Raw genomic sequence first — 13484 nt, 5'->3', positions numbered from 1 at the left:
GAGGGTATATACAGTACGAAATGCTGTCTGCTGTGTTATGAGGAATACTGTATATGAGGGTATATACAGTACGAAATGCTGTCTGCTGTGTTATGAGTGATACCGTATGATGATATATAGAGTATTAAATGCTGTCTGTAGTGTTATGAGGAATACTGTATATGAGGGTATATACGGTACGAAATGCTGTCTGCTGTGTTATGAGTGATACTGTATCAGGATATATAGAGTATGAAATGCTGTCTGCAGTGTTATGAGTGATACTGTATATGAGGGTATATAGAGTATGAAATGCTGTCTGTAGTGTTATGAGTGATACTGTATATGAGGGTTATATACAGTATGAAATGCTGTCTGTAGTGTTATGAGGAATACTGTATATGAGGGTATATACTGTACGAAATGCTGTCTGTAGTATTATGAGGAATACTGTATATGAGGGTATATAGAGTATGAAATGCTGTCTGCAGTGTTATGAGTGATACCGTATATGAGGGTATATACAGTACGAAATGCTGCCTGTAGTGTTATGAGGAACACTGTATATGAGGGTTATATACAGTACGAAATGCTGCCTGTAGTGTTACGAGGAACACTGTATATGAGGGTTATATACAGTATGAAATGCTGTCTGTAGTGTTATGAGTGATACTGTATATGAGGAAATTATGTCGATAATGTTTGCATTCAGTGAATAGTTGGGAGTGAGCCTTAGAACCTATTGTAAATTAGCTGGTGCAAAATAAAGTTGATAATAAAAAAAATTGTGATACCAAATCGTGTTTTAGAATTAAGCTGTATGATTTATAAAACTGCCTCCAGAACTGAGCTGAAACTTTCCTCAACACCAACGACCTTGTGCTGCCAAGTCACACACAAAATCAGATCTAAAAAAAAAAAAAAAAAAAAAAAAAAAAAAAAAAAAAAGTAAATAAGTAAATAAGTAAATAAATACCCCTTGGTTTTGAGGGGTCCCAGGTCCCCACACCCCTCTTAAGATCTGATGTAGGCCTGATAACTGGCTGTAAGCCCAGCCCCTTTCTCTCATTCTCCTTCAGCTTCTCCACTAAACCCGCTATTTGTCCCCTCAGAGAGAGGGAGAGAGAGAGAGAGAGAGAGAGAGAGAGAGAGAGAGAGAGAGAGAGAGAGACAGACACGCGCGCGCGGATTGTGGGAAAGAAGTGGAGCAGAGCTCACGAGCTTTAACGGCAGCCTCGCGCCACGCTCTCACTCTCTCACTCCCTCACTCACTCACTCGCTCGCTCGCTCGCTCACTCACGCACAGCTCGCGAGTCCGCGGAGCACGAAGCTCAGCCTTCAAGCCTCCTGAAGAAGAAGAAGAAGAAGAAGAAGAAGAAGAGAACTGTCCTCCACACCGCTCCAGAGAACGAACTCTTTTCCTGCCGGTGTGTTTCTCCTCCTCCTCTCTCTGTCTGTTTATTAATCTCTCGAGCGTCCTCGTCGTTCTTCGTCGTGGTGGATTTTAAAGTCCCAGCCTGTGAAGTCCACCACCCCGCGGCTCTCTGACCCTCTGACGGCTCCTGTGCTCGCGCGCTGTCACTCGGCAGGACGGTCACCCCACTGGACACACGCTTTCCTCGCAGAATGAAGTAAGTGGCGAGCACCGACACCGGTGGTGTGTTTATATATATATATATATATATGTATATATATGTGTGTATATACGTGTGTGTGTGTGTCAGGTGAGGAAAAACGGCGCGCGCGTTCGCCTCGTTGTTCCAGTCGGTCACTTTTCAGGAGATGGAGCTCGAGCCGCTTTTACTTTTACTTAGTGTCAGCTCTAATGGACAGCGTTTACACCAGTCTTCCGAAAGAAAACGAGCAGGACGGAACTTACAGACGGTCTGAATGTTGAGCTCGAGCGTCAGGGCGAGCGTACTCGGTGGAAGCGGCCACGTTTAGGAAACGCGGGACGTTTAACGCCTTCGTTTGGAGAGAAACCCTGAGAGAAATTGTTTTAACACAGCCCAAGAAAAGTTGCTAGGCTCTCACGACTGTCCTCCGTGTGACAGTTACACTGTGGACAGTTTAGCCATTTATCAGCAGCGTTAGCCTTCCCAGCCTAACTCACTTCACTAACTCACTTCAGCCAGACACACAGATCTGCCTCATGGTTCTGTTGACGTTTTCATCCAGAGGCTTGACCTTGTCATTTCGGCGGTGTTTCTGTTGAACACAGCTGTTAAAAGCTGTAGATCTGCTGCAGACCAGAAAGAAAAAAAAAGAGTAAGCATCTTAATTTCTTCAGCTCTCGCCTCAAAACGCCTCAAAAACTGTTAACCACTATTAATAAGCTGGTGTTATAACAGTCCGCCAGCTCTGAGAGAACTTCACATTTAGCCTGTATTTTCACTCACACACATTTCCTCCTATTACTCCCAGAACTTCTGTCCCACAGAGCTTAAAACTCTTGCGATCAGTCCTACATTTATTCCTCCAACAGCTGTGTGATATTACCGTCCCGACTGGCATTTCTGACCTTTTCAAAAATCAGCTTCATCATGAGGAAAAGCAGCAGTCCCCCACTCGAAAAGTCCTTAGGCGTGAAGTCTCACAGGCTGCGGCTCCAGCGGACTCAACTCCACCAAATAAAGAGGGGCTACTGTAGTTTAGTTATTTAGTTTCTATATTTTTATATTATGAGTAACTACGCTCGCTTTTATCATGCACTCTCGGTGTGGTTTGACTGCCGCTGCTCTCTGAACAAACAGCTTTTAACTGGGATAAGAGAATATTTGAAGCCCATCTTCTACTGAAGTAAAAAAAAAAAAAGCAGTAGTGTTTGCACAGGCTAATATATTGGTATTTTCTTTCATTCTGAGTAATTATTACAGCCATTTGAAGGGATCTGTGAGATAAAGCGTAGATTCATTTTTACTTTTCACTCGTGACACACGAGAAGCAGTTTTGTAGTGCATAAAAGTGCTCAAGAAATGATGGTTTTATTGCACAAATTAATATCAGCAAACTCAAAAGTAAATAAATCGTGATATTGCCTAAGAGGGATTAAGAGCTGATGCAAGTAATATTGCTGTCTGTCCGTTTTCATTTCTCCCGTTGTCTGTGTTAGTGAGGCAAGCCGTAAAACGCATGAATTTTTATGTGACTTGTTAATCAGAGAACTGCAAAATCTGCAGGTTATTGTTGTAATAATTAAAGTGAGTTTCTAAAGAGATTTTTGGAATCAATCAGTAATAAGTAAAAGATCCAAAGTGGGATATTTTGAGACCACTTTCAGGTGACGCTTTTTATTGTCCTTCTTCGGTTTCAGTACATTATTTAATACAGTGGCTAACTGTGCAGAGCTGTACTGGATCATTTTATTAACTTGAAGGGTTTTTAATAGGCCTGTTAAACGGTGGGTGGGGGCTATAATCCTTATAGAGCGCAGGGGTCCGGCAGGTATTGTATTTCTGTCTGTCTACAAGAGAAAAGTGACCTCGGACACGCGCTCTGTGTAACTGTTCTGTCCCTTCTAAATGCAATCAATGAAGCTGTCCTCTCTCTCATTCTCTCTCTCTCTTTCTCTCTCTCTGTGCATGTGTGTGAATATGTGTGTGTGTGTGTGTGCGCGCCTCACCTGTTGCTCTCTTGGGATTTAGTGTTTGGCTAATCTGCCTAAGAGGAAGGTGAACACACTCACATGTGAGCACGAAGGTACACCAAAGGGGCTCAGTTGTGCGTGCACGCACACACACACACACACATGCAGTCACACACACACACGCTCCAGTCCTCCTTAGACCTGTCGTCTCCAGGAAATCACTGGGGATTTGGCCTCTGCCGATTCACAAAACCAACAGTGACAACACGGCCCTATGCTTCCCCCAAAGAGCGGGATTAGCTCCACACGTGTCACTCTGATTGGCTAGAGGAGCTAAACCGATTGTCAGGGGCATGTAGTGGCACACTTAGTGTGTGTTTTCCCCTCTCTAAAGACAGCTGCCGAACCCTCGCATAGGGCTGATAACACTAACGGCCAAAGAAAAGTCCCCCACTAAGGACTTGTTCGCTGGAGCAGTTCTGAAATAACAGCCGCACAGCTCTGAAATTACAGTGTTTTACCGTTAAAGGGGAAAAAAAAAAAAGTAAAGAGGGTGCGACAACAATATCATACCCTTCATTTAGACGAAACTAAGACTTTTCGGCCCACATGAAAGGCCTTCATCAGGTGCACAAACCCCTGTAAACACAAACGAAGCCAAAGCCTTTAAACTGTTGCAATTGTGCGTGACTGTCTTAACGAACGATAAACAACTTTACAGTACATCCCCGTTAAACTTCACAGCTAAGCTGTTTAATTGCCTGCATTACTCTGCTTTGGAGTGTAGTTTAGGACTAATCCTAAATGTTTGTATGGGTTTTTGCAGGGTTTACTTTAGTTAAACGTAACCAAAATGTTTTCATTCGCAAATTGCAGACTGGCGAGATCTGTCAGTAGATAGTACCGCGGAGTAAATTGCACTTTTCTTGCCCGCAGGTAAGGAAAACAGTGTGTTTTGCAGTTTCACGACTGCTTATTTATTTTTTCACACAAAGGCAGAGGCCCCTCATATTGATATTTCGTGGTGTGTGTGTGTGAATAAATGTGTCTGTTAAACACGAAAAAAGCAACTTTCGCCATCACTTCAGCGGAACTGGTGCGCCTCGCCTCGCCTCTGCTGTATGATCTTTGCTTTGGAGGATAGTGAGCGCTTATTTTTAAACCTTCAAACTCTGGGGCTGACTCCTGAGTCTCGAAGTAAGTTTTCGAGCGCGAGCAGGTGTTTGGTGGTGGAAGGAAAGAAGAAGCAAAAATGAAAGGATTGAGCTTTTCATTAAAGCTGTGTTCCAGTGTTCTTCAGAGCAGCAGCAGAGCCTATTCACTTCTTTCTGAAGCTGATGAAGTCTTCAACATTTGATTTAGGTTTTCCCATTAGCCTCGTTGCTCTCTCCCTTGCTTCATTTATTAGGCCCCGAAAAGTACTGTTTAATAAAGCAAAGAAACTGGTTTTAAATCAGTTAAAAAAAAAATAAATAAATAAAAAATCATGCCCTTGAATGGCTGTGAGGGATCTGCGTTAGGGGAACGTGCCTGGTGTCCTGGTTTTGAGCAACGACTTTCGCCTCTGCATCTGTCTCTATCTAGTAATTAGCAGTGACGCCTGGCAACTTTTCCTTCTGCGTTAAGTGGAAAGGAGATGTGGGGTTCTTTTTTCCCCCCTTTTTTTTCTGCGTTCGCCGGAGTGTTTGCAAGATCACAGAGGAATAGATCCGCCTTTGAAGTTTAATTGTATTGTAAAGCACATTTTAGAATATTTCTGCATAACGTGGAGCCGAGCAGAGGCCTGCTGTGTGCTGAGGGCTCGAGTGGTACCCGCGCGTCTGCTGCGAGATCTGCATGCACGCACTTGGGTGGGATCCTTCGAGGTGTCTGTATATATGTGTGTGTGTGTGTGTAAGGCAGAGTGTGTGTGTGTGTGAGAAGGCGTGTGGGGGAGTTTGTTACATTTTTGTATGTGTTTGTGTATGCGTAAGCGGCAAAGAGCCGTGAAAGCCGACCGAGTCGACTTGAAAGAGGCTGTGTGATACAGAAGGCGGTGTGTGTTTGTCGCGTTCGTGTGTATTTGTGTGTGTGTGTGTGTGTGTGTGTGTGTGTGTGTGTGTGTGTGTGTGTGTACTCTACAGGCCAGAAATATGGAAGTAAGCAAAGATTTATGAAGCTTGTGAGATGTTTTACAGTTCAGTCCATTTAACAGCACAACAAACATTTACTGACCCAAGAAGAGCATCAGCAAAGCCTTCCATTGGTCCGCAGTTATGAACACGTCGCTGTCATTCAAAAAAACTTGTATCTACAACATGGCAACTTTAAATGGAAGTCAATGTAACTTTTTTGTTTTAATTCCTCGTCATTCTGAGTGTTTCTATTGGTCCATTCATCATGAAACTTGGACACAATGTCAAGAACGGCAGCCAGATTCTCGTTATGTTAAAAAATGAAAAATGACCAAATTGATATACAAGGTTTTTGCGTAACAAACTATATGGGAAAAGATTTTTTTTACACCAAAGTGTTTTAAATTATTGAAGTTTTAATTTAACACTCCTGATTCAGTTCATCAAACCGAATGTGAGAATCAGGCGGCTCTTATTTGAGCTGCAATAAAACGCACCACAGTTTCAAAATCTGTGTTCTCTGTTTCTGTAGCCATAGTCTGACTTCTGTAATTCTCTGTTAATAAATAATCTCCTGAGAAATGGCAGATTTCATGCTCAATTTAACAAAGTTGTTGTCTTCGGATCTTTACAACTGAAGACACTGCGAATCCAGTCTCCTTGTCGACCCATGAAACAACTCGAAATCCCATTGCACTGTGAGATGTTTCAACCAAACGTGCTCTACAGTAGATGAAGGACCCTCCTGTTTCCTCCTTTCCGCCCTTTCTCTGTTATGCACACTCATGCATACTGCGCTGGGTGGTCTGCCACAGACACGCTCCTGGCCTTCTTCCCCACAACCTGCTATCATCTACTAGAACCCGAACCACGTTTAGATGGAAACCAATGGAACAGGCCTGTGGTAGGAAGGGAGAGACAAGCACCCAAGCAGATAAGACAGAAAGAAACACTCTGAGAAGAATGAGAAACATTCATTTGTTTAAGCACAGGATCACTCGTCCCTACATGGAAAGCCCCCGAGGAAGTATGACTGCTTTTTCTTCTTCATCAGAAGAAGGCGGCTTTCCTAAAGGCACGCAGTACAAAAACTAGAACTAAAGGCGCCAAAAAAGGTTCTTTGGAGGAATGCCTTAGAAATACCAATTTTGGATCCCTAAAGGACCTCGAAGTTCTCATGAATGAGATGTGCAATAGAGTGAAACCTTTTTAAAGTTTAAAGAACCTCATCAATATCTAAATATTTTCATAGAGACTAAAGCTTTGCTCTAGAACCGTGCATCCAAGTCAAGAACCATTGAGGAACCTTTATTTTTACGAGTATATGTGTTTAGTATCAGTGTCAGCATTTTGTAATTAGGCTTGCCAGGCTACCATTGAAGGCCATGCATGTTTGTTTGTTTTATTTTCAGTAGCCGCCCCTGCGAGAGGCCGCTACTGAGAAAAAAAACACAGCAGCTTAAAAGCAGATAAAGTCCAGAGACTTTCAAGCACTGTCCGTGCACCAAATATAGCCTTGAAATAGCGGCCCGATTTGTACGCATGTTCCAACAAGGCGATTCCCACTGCTTGAGCAGAACCCGCCCAGCACTGACTTCTCTTTTACAGCCTGCGTTTGTGCTCCTGAGTGAGGGAGACCAGTGGCCACGTCCCATGACGGCGCAGTGGCCTTCCCGAGCATGACATGCACCATAGCACGGCGCTGGCCACTGCCCAAAAAATGGCAAAAAAAAGAATAAAAAAAAAAATACTAGAAAAAAATAAGGCGCAAAGGGAAAAGGGAAAGAGGGGGGAGATGCTGAAATATTTTCCAGCGAATGTAATTTATCTTTGTCAGTGGGGGCAGCATAGCCCTGTCATTCTGTAACATCCTCTGGAAAAGGGGGGGTTGGGTGGGTTTTGGTGGCTGGGTGGGACAGAAGGCCCTCTGTGTCCCGGCCTGGAGCAGCATCCATCTAAAAAGTCAGAGCTGCTGTTAGACTAGTGGAGTGTTTTGTGGAAGGGGGTATTTTTAGTAGATCCTGTCTCCACAATAGGCTCGGAGGTGGAGGTCCTTGCATTTTTTTTTTCCCTTCTCAAAAGGGTCGTGACGTAGTGTTTTTATCACGTACCGTAAGCTTGCTCGTTAGCCGGCGCTGTAAACACTACAGCAGCTCCGCTGGGACGAAAAGGAAAAAAAAAAATGACAAGCCTGAATCTGAAGTGTGCCGGTTTCTGTACAAACCAAAGGGAAGAACGCTGAAGTTCACTCCATTAGTGTAGTAATTCCTGGAGTACCCCTGCCCTGCACATGTGCACTTTTTAGTGATTTTCCTGCTCTAGCACATCCACACAGCACAAGAAGAGCTTGTTAAAACACCTTAAACTCGAAGGACCCGTCAGCGGGTGCAGAATTCAATTCGTCACTCTCGGTTAAGCTATCGGTTATTGTAGTTTGTAGGTAATAAGCCTTAATAATAATAATTTATTTTGGGGCGTTCTTATACAGGTCATTCATACTTATTATGATGTCCATATGAGTTTTGTTTTTATTTTTACAGCTTCTTTAGAAATAAACAGGCTGTTTTGTTTACTGATATCGCTGTTATGCACAAAATCTTGTATGTCTATTTTTGCAGTTTTTCACTTTTTGACACAATGTTAATCTGTTAGTTGTTCTTTACATTGTGTTATAATTTCATGATGATTGGACCAGTAGAAATGCATGTACATTTAAAACTATGCATATACCGGATAATGAGAATTACATATTTAAATACACATACATAATAAATACAGTTGGAATCAGGTGCTCTGTTCTACAGAGAACTCAGAAATGTCCAGGACAGGGGAGTCGCTGGAGTTCAGGTGACTTCTACAGTGGATTTGGAGCCTTGGCATTTCTCCCCTGTCTCTCGGTGCACTTTGTGCGGTGCTGCCAAAGTGCACACGTGTGTGTGTGTGTGTGTGTCTTTCCACAATCATCTGTGCCTTTCTCAGCGGCCCTTCCTGTCAGCACAGAGGGGGGTCCGGAGCGGCGCAAAGGCAGAAAAAAAAAAAGAGAGAGAGAAAGAGAGATAGAGAGAGATATGAGGCAGTGGACACAGTCAGTGAGAAAAGGGAGCGAGGTGCGAGGGGAAAGAAAAAGAAAAAGTCTGAGGGGAAGAGCAGAGAAAAGGAGAGGAGAAGGTGTGTGAGGGGCTGGCGTTATGACACTTCGTGCCTTTGTGTTTGGGGTGGCTGCTGTACAAGCCCCTTCAACAGGCTGTCACCTTCCAGCCCCGTCAAAATGAAACCGCTTCAGCACTAGCTTCCAGCTTTCCCCTTCAGGCTGCTGTACTCTTAAATCTGCACAGAGACAGAAAGCAATGCTATCTGATGAAGTCTGTAACCTTTAGAAGGCGAAAAGTTACTACTTTTCCAATGTGTGTAATTACACTGGAACAATGCCCAAGAATGTCTATTTTAAGCATTTGAAGTAGTAATAAATGCATGTGTGTGTGTTGGGAGGGTCCTAAAAAGGTCTTAACTTTTTCTCACAAGGAAATTGCATTTCTATGAATTACATTGTACCAATTATTTTAAAAGCCATTTCTCAGTATTGTTAGAATAAGGAAAAAATATCCATATGCAAAAAAACCCTAAGGATTTAATGGGGTGTCCTATTGTTTTTTTTTTTTTACATGACTGCAGCTTTAAATCATGTTAATAAATTTAAATATTAATTTCACTGTATATACCTAAATTGTAAGCTATGCCCTGGCTTATATATGCATTTTATTTATTCTGATTTTAAGCTTCAAGCTGACTTTTCCAATTTTTTTGTCAAGAAATGACAATATGGACTATGGAAAAGGGGAAAAAATTCAAGTTCAAGCAATAATACAATCTCTTTTTCTACTCACAGATGCACACGTGATATTGATTGAAAGTTTAGTATCCGCACCTTTAACCACTTTTCGAGGCTTAAACTCTAGATTTACTATTCTTGTTCCGAATCTTAAGGTTGATAATACAGGGTTCATTTCTCACACATTTTGTGTTACTTTCAACACAACCAGGGTGTTCTCAGATATTTTGTGCTCTGGTGGCCTGTTAAAAAAAAAAAAAGTGTTAAAAAACCGGCAACACAAAAGTGTGTCGTTAATGAACACATTCGTTTCGAAGCGTACACAAAAATCTTGTATCTCCAAAATGGCAACTTTACAAGAGAAGGAGAAAACCTTAACTCCTTAACTTTCAATGGAAGTCAATTTAAAACAGATTAGAATTTTACAACTTTTTGGGGCGTTTCTATTGGTCCATTCATCACTTAATTGACAGAAATGGAAAAATGGCGGTAATGTTTTGGCATAATAGCAGTGATATGTAATTATAAGAGTGAAGAATGGAAAGTTAAAGAGTTTGATGGGCCGGTCGTGCTTGAAGCCATTTTTATTTTCCCTCCCAGTGACATAAAAATCGCAGCATTTTGTGAGGTTTACAAGCCGTTTTTCTCGTTACCAGGCTGAAATGACTGGGGGAAGACAGTGGGACTTCTGGGAGAAAATAGACAGACATCCAAAGACTGCTTTTACCTTAAACATGCTTCATTTGGGTGCAATCTTTTCCACTTTTTACTTTGTTTTGCATTTAAAATACACAGAAGAAAAGAGCGGGGCCTATCTCAGCATGGATTTGACTCCATCAAGGCTAACTCGCGCTCCATCCTTCAAAACCACTGCTTTAAACTCTCAGTGCCCGCTTTCTTGTCTGTGTCATTTCTTCCTTTGCTTTGTCTAACACCGAGCAATGGAAAAAGAGTGGGCAAATGGCTTATTAAAGATGTCTCCTTCTCTCCATGTTTCTTAAACTCCCCCCCCCCTTCCCTCTCTCTCTTTCTTTCGTTCGTTCGGTCTTCTCCACGGTGCAGTGTGTGTTTACTTTGATGTATGACTTTTCTTCCAGTAGTTCCTCCAAAGTGTAGCCAATGATGTCATTAATTTTATTACAGATGCACTGTCTGGAAAAGGAGAGAAGGAGAAGGGGGAGGGAGAGAGAGAGAGAGAGAGAGAGCGCGCAAGATAGAAAAAGAAAGAGAGAGAAAGAGAAAAAGTGAGAGAGAGGAGGAAATGTGCAGCGCAGAGTTGTATGCATAATGAATGAGAGCAGCACTTCATTTGAAACTTCAAGGTTTGCTGGGAGAGCGGAGAAGAAATGAGAAAGAGATGGGTTAACGGAAGAAGGGGAGAGGAGAGACAGAAAGAAAGAGAGTTGAGAGAGAGAAAAGATAGGGGGAACCTTGCTTTCGCTTCGAGTGAGTGGACTTGCGGAGGTGTTTGCATTCACCTGCAGCTGCTCCTCTAGGCCTCAGTGGAAAAACAAATAACTTGGTGTGCGTGCGTGTATGTGTGTGTGTGTATAGTGTCCGTTCAACCCTAACAATGGGGGGAGCTCCTGTGTCGGTAGTTTGGGTGACACAGGCGTGGTATGGGTTTTTTTTCTGGCTCATGGCCCGTGCTTCCTAAACGGTTCTGTCCTGACAGAAATAACTCGACCATGAGATTGACTTTTTGCCTCATGTTTGCCCGTCCCAAGTGTGTATGTGTGTGTGTGTGTTTGTGAGACTGTGACTATGTGTGTGAGCTTGGAGTATTGTTTGGGTTAAAAATGGCTGCTGTCTTATTTTTGGACTGGAGCGCCTCGCGGGTTTATAAATAGCAAAGGAAGTGAGGGAAGATACCTGCCGAGACTCTGGCTAGCTTAGCAGTCCTACTGACGCCCACCATCCATGCTACTCTCTCTCTCTCTCTCTCTCTCTCTTACACACACAAACACACACACACACTCTTTCTCTCTTCCTTCCTTTGATGTAGTTTGTTTTACCAGGCACGTACATTTGGCTGACATATATGTATATATATATATACATTCACACACACACACACACACACACACACAAACACACTATTTGTCCAAATGTTTGTGTGTAGACATCCCTTCTAACCCATTGCTGACATAGATGTGCAAATGCACACACGGCTTGTCCCTGTAGAAAAGTACTGCCAATAGAATATGACTTTCTGGAGCAGATCAACATGAACCTATTGACATAATGTTAGATGTGGTCTGTGTTCTCTGGGATGAGTTGGGGAGTTTGGGATTAGGTGGGGGGGACTTCCACTGAAAGTTAGGAAAGTTGCCTTGTAGGAGATACAAGGTTTGTGTATGACAGCAAATATATGTAAAGATATCGCATCTTCTTAAATAGAGATGCGTGTTGAGAGTGGAGCTGAAAGGTAAAACAGTATAAAAAAAAAGAAGAGCAGAAAAGCCTGTGTGTAGGAGTAGGGGCATAAACACCAGAAAAACATCTTCACACACATCCTCATGATCTGTGTGTGCCTCCGGCAGGCTCAGCCGTTTGCCCTGCAGACTGTGAACTACCTGTGGCCAGAGAGAATGAGAAAGAGATAGCAAAAGACAGACAGTTGGACACACAGAAAAACAGACAGACACACTTTCTGCTCCCACCTCTTATCAAACTAGGCCAGCTTTGAAAGCCATCCTCCAGGTATCTCCACTTGACTGTATCTTTATAGGGACAAACATTTCTCACATTGTTTCACGCCTTGGCACTACTTCGGAGAGGGGAAAAAAAATGTAAAAACCTTAATAATTCAAGTCCTTCCTGAAGGTCCTTCTAGCCTTCTAACCAAAGCAGTAGCACTGGTCCTTCCCCAGTGAAGGAGTATGGACAGCTGAAAATAATGCTATATATTTCTGGATCCATTTCTGTTTGGCCTTTTGCTACCTTTTGCAATTTCGTCTGTGATGAAACCATGGCTAGGCTGCATCGCTCTTGCAGGACATAGAGGTGGTGAATAGGTCTGGAATAAAGGCCACAAACAATTGCAGAGAACTGGAGTAAGTGTCGTATCTGTGGTCACCTGTGGTTAATGCTGCCCGTGTTGAAAGAATGGGCGTGATCTGTGGTCTGCTGAATGGAAAAGACCTGAGCTTATTAACCAGAGCATCTTCAGAGAGAAGATCCTTCCCATATCTCACGGTGTAGAAGAAACCTAAAGTCTATTTACGCTAATTAACCTACATATCCATGTAAAACATGTTTTTAATACAACAAATTCATAATGTTTTAGGAGTCACTTCAGAGCAATTGATTCATTGAACAGTGACTCACTGAGCTTGCTCAAAACGCTCACGCTGGGCAAAGCCCCTAGGTACACAAGGTTCCTCATGTGTTCAAAATGCCGAAATGGCGCCTAAAGTAACAATAAACATGCAACACTCATTTATAGAACCAAAGTGCAGGTCCAGCACACGTAATTAACCATAAAACCCCCGCTTAGCCACTACCCAGAGTTCCCCGAGGCCGCATAAACACTGAATAAACACGCCCCCTAACTAATATGTTAATGGTTGCACAATGCCCACACTACTTTCAGTTCTTAAAGTCAAGATACAGTTTAGCTGTAGAAACGTTCAAAAAGACAGTTATATTGTCCAATGGACTTTTCAGTGTCTGCTTGCCATCATTATATATTTATATATATAATATAATAAAATATATATATTATATATATATTATATTATTATTTTTTTTTTTTTACTGTTTTCTTTTGGTTATTTTCCTTAAAAAAAACAACAAATGGTCCTACACCACAGCCGTCTTCATTCACTTCTGGGTTGGTGTTTGGACAGTCAGTGAACTTGTGAACACTGATGTTTCTACAGCTGTTTAGTGTGTTACTGATCTGAGAACTCTTAAACACACCACAGGACTATAATGCGATAGTGTTGTGAAAGCAGATCTGCCCTGGTCTACC

The 13484-nt window shown here is 42.5% G+C and overlaps 1 protein-coding gene across 2 annotated transcripts in view; it reads left to right on the top strand.

Annotated features, from left to right (window-relative positions):
• Window positions 1-1156: 1156 nt before the first annotated feature.
• Window positions 1157-13484, top strand: part of mef2cb (myocyte enhancer factor 2cb) — a 68635-nt gene continuing 56307 nt past the window's right edge. Inside the window, exon 1 of one of the 2 annotated variants that reach the window (XM_072664354.1) lies at window positions 1157-1610. The gene's annotated coding sequence lies outside the window, so the exon portion shown is untranslated. The remainder of the gene's footprint in view (window positions 1611-13484) is intronic. The other variant, XM_072664353.1, reaches the window with a different exon arrangement.

This window comes from Salminus brasiliensis, chromosome 20, assembly GCF_030463535.1.
Source record: "Salminus brasiliensis chromosome 20, fSalBra1.hap2, whole genome shotgun sequence".
In the NCBI taxonomy this organism is placed as follows: Eukaryota; Metazoa; Chordata; class Actinopteri; order Characiformes; family Bryconidae; genus Salminus; species Salminus brasiliensis.
Note: the sequence above shows the minus strand (reverse complement) of the source record. Positions and strands in the feature narration are given on the sequence as shown.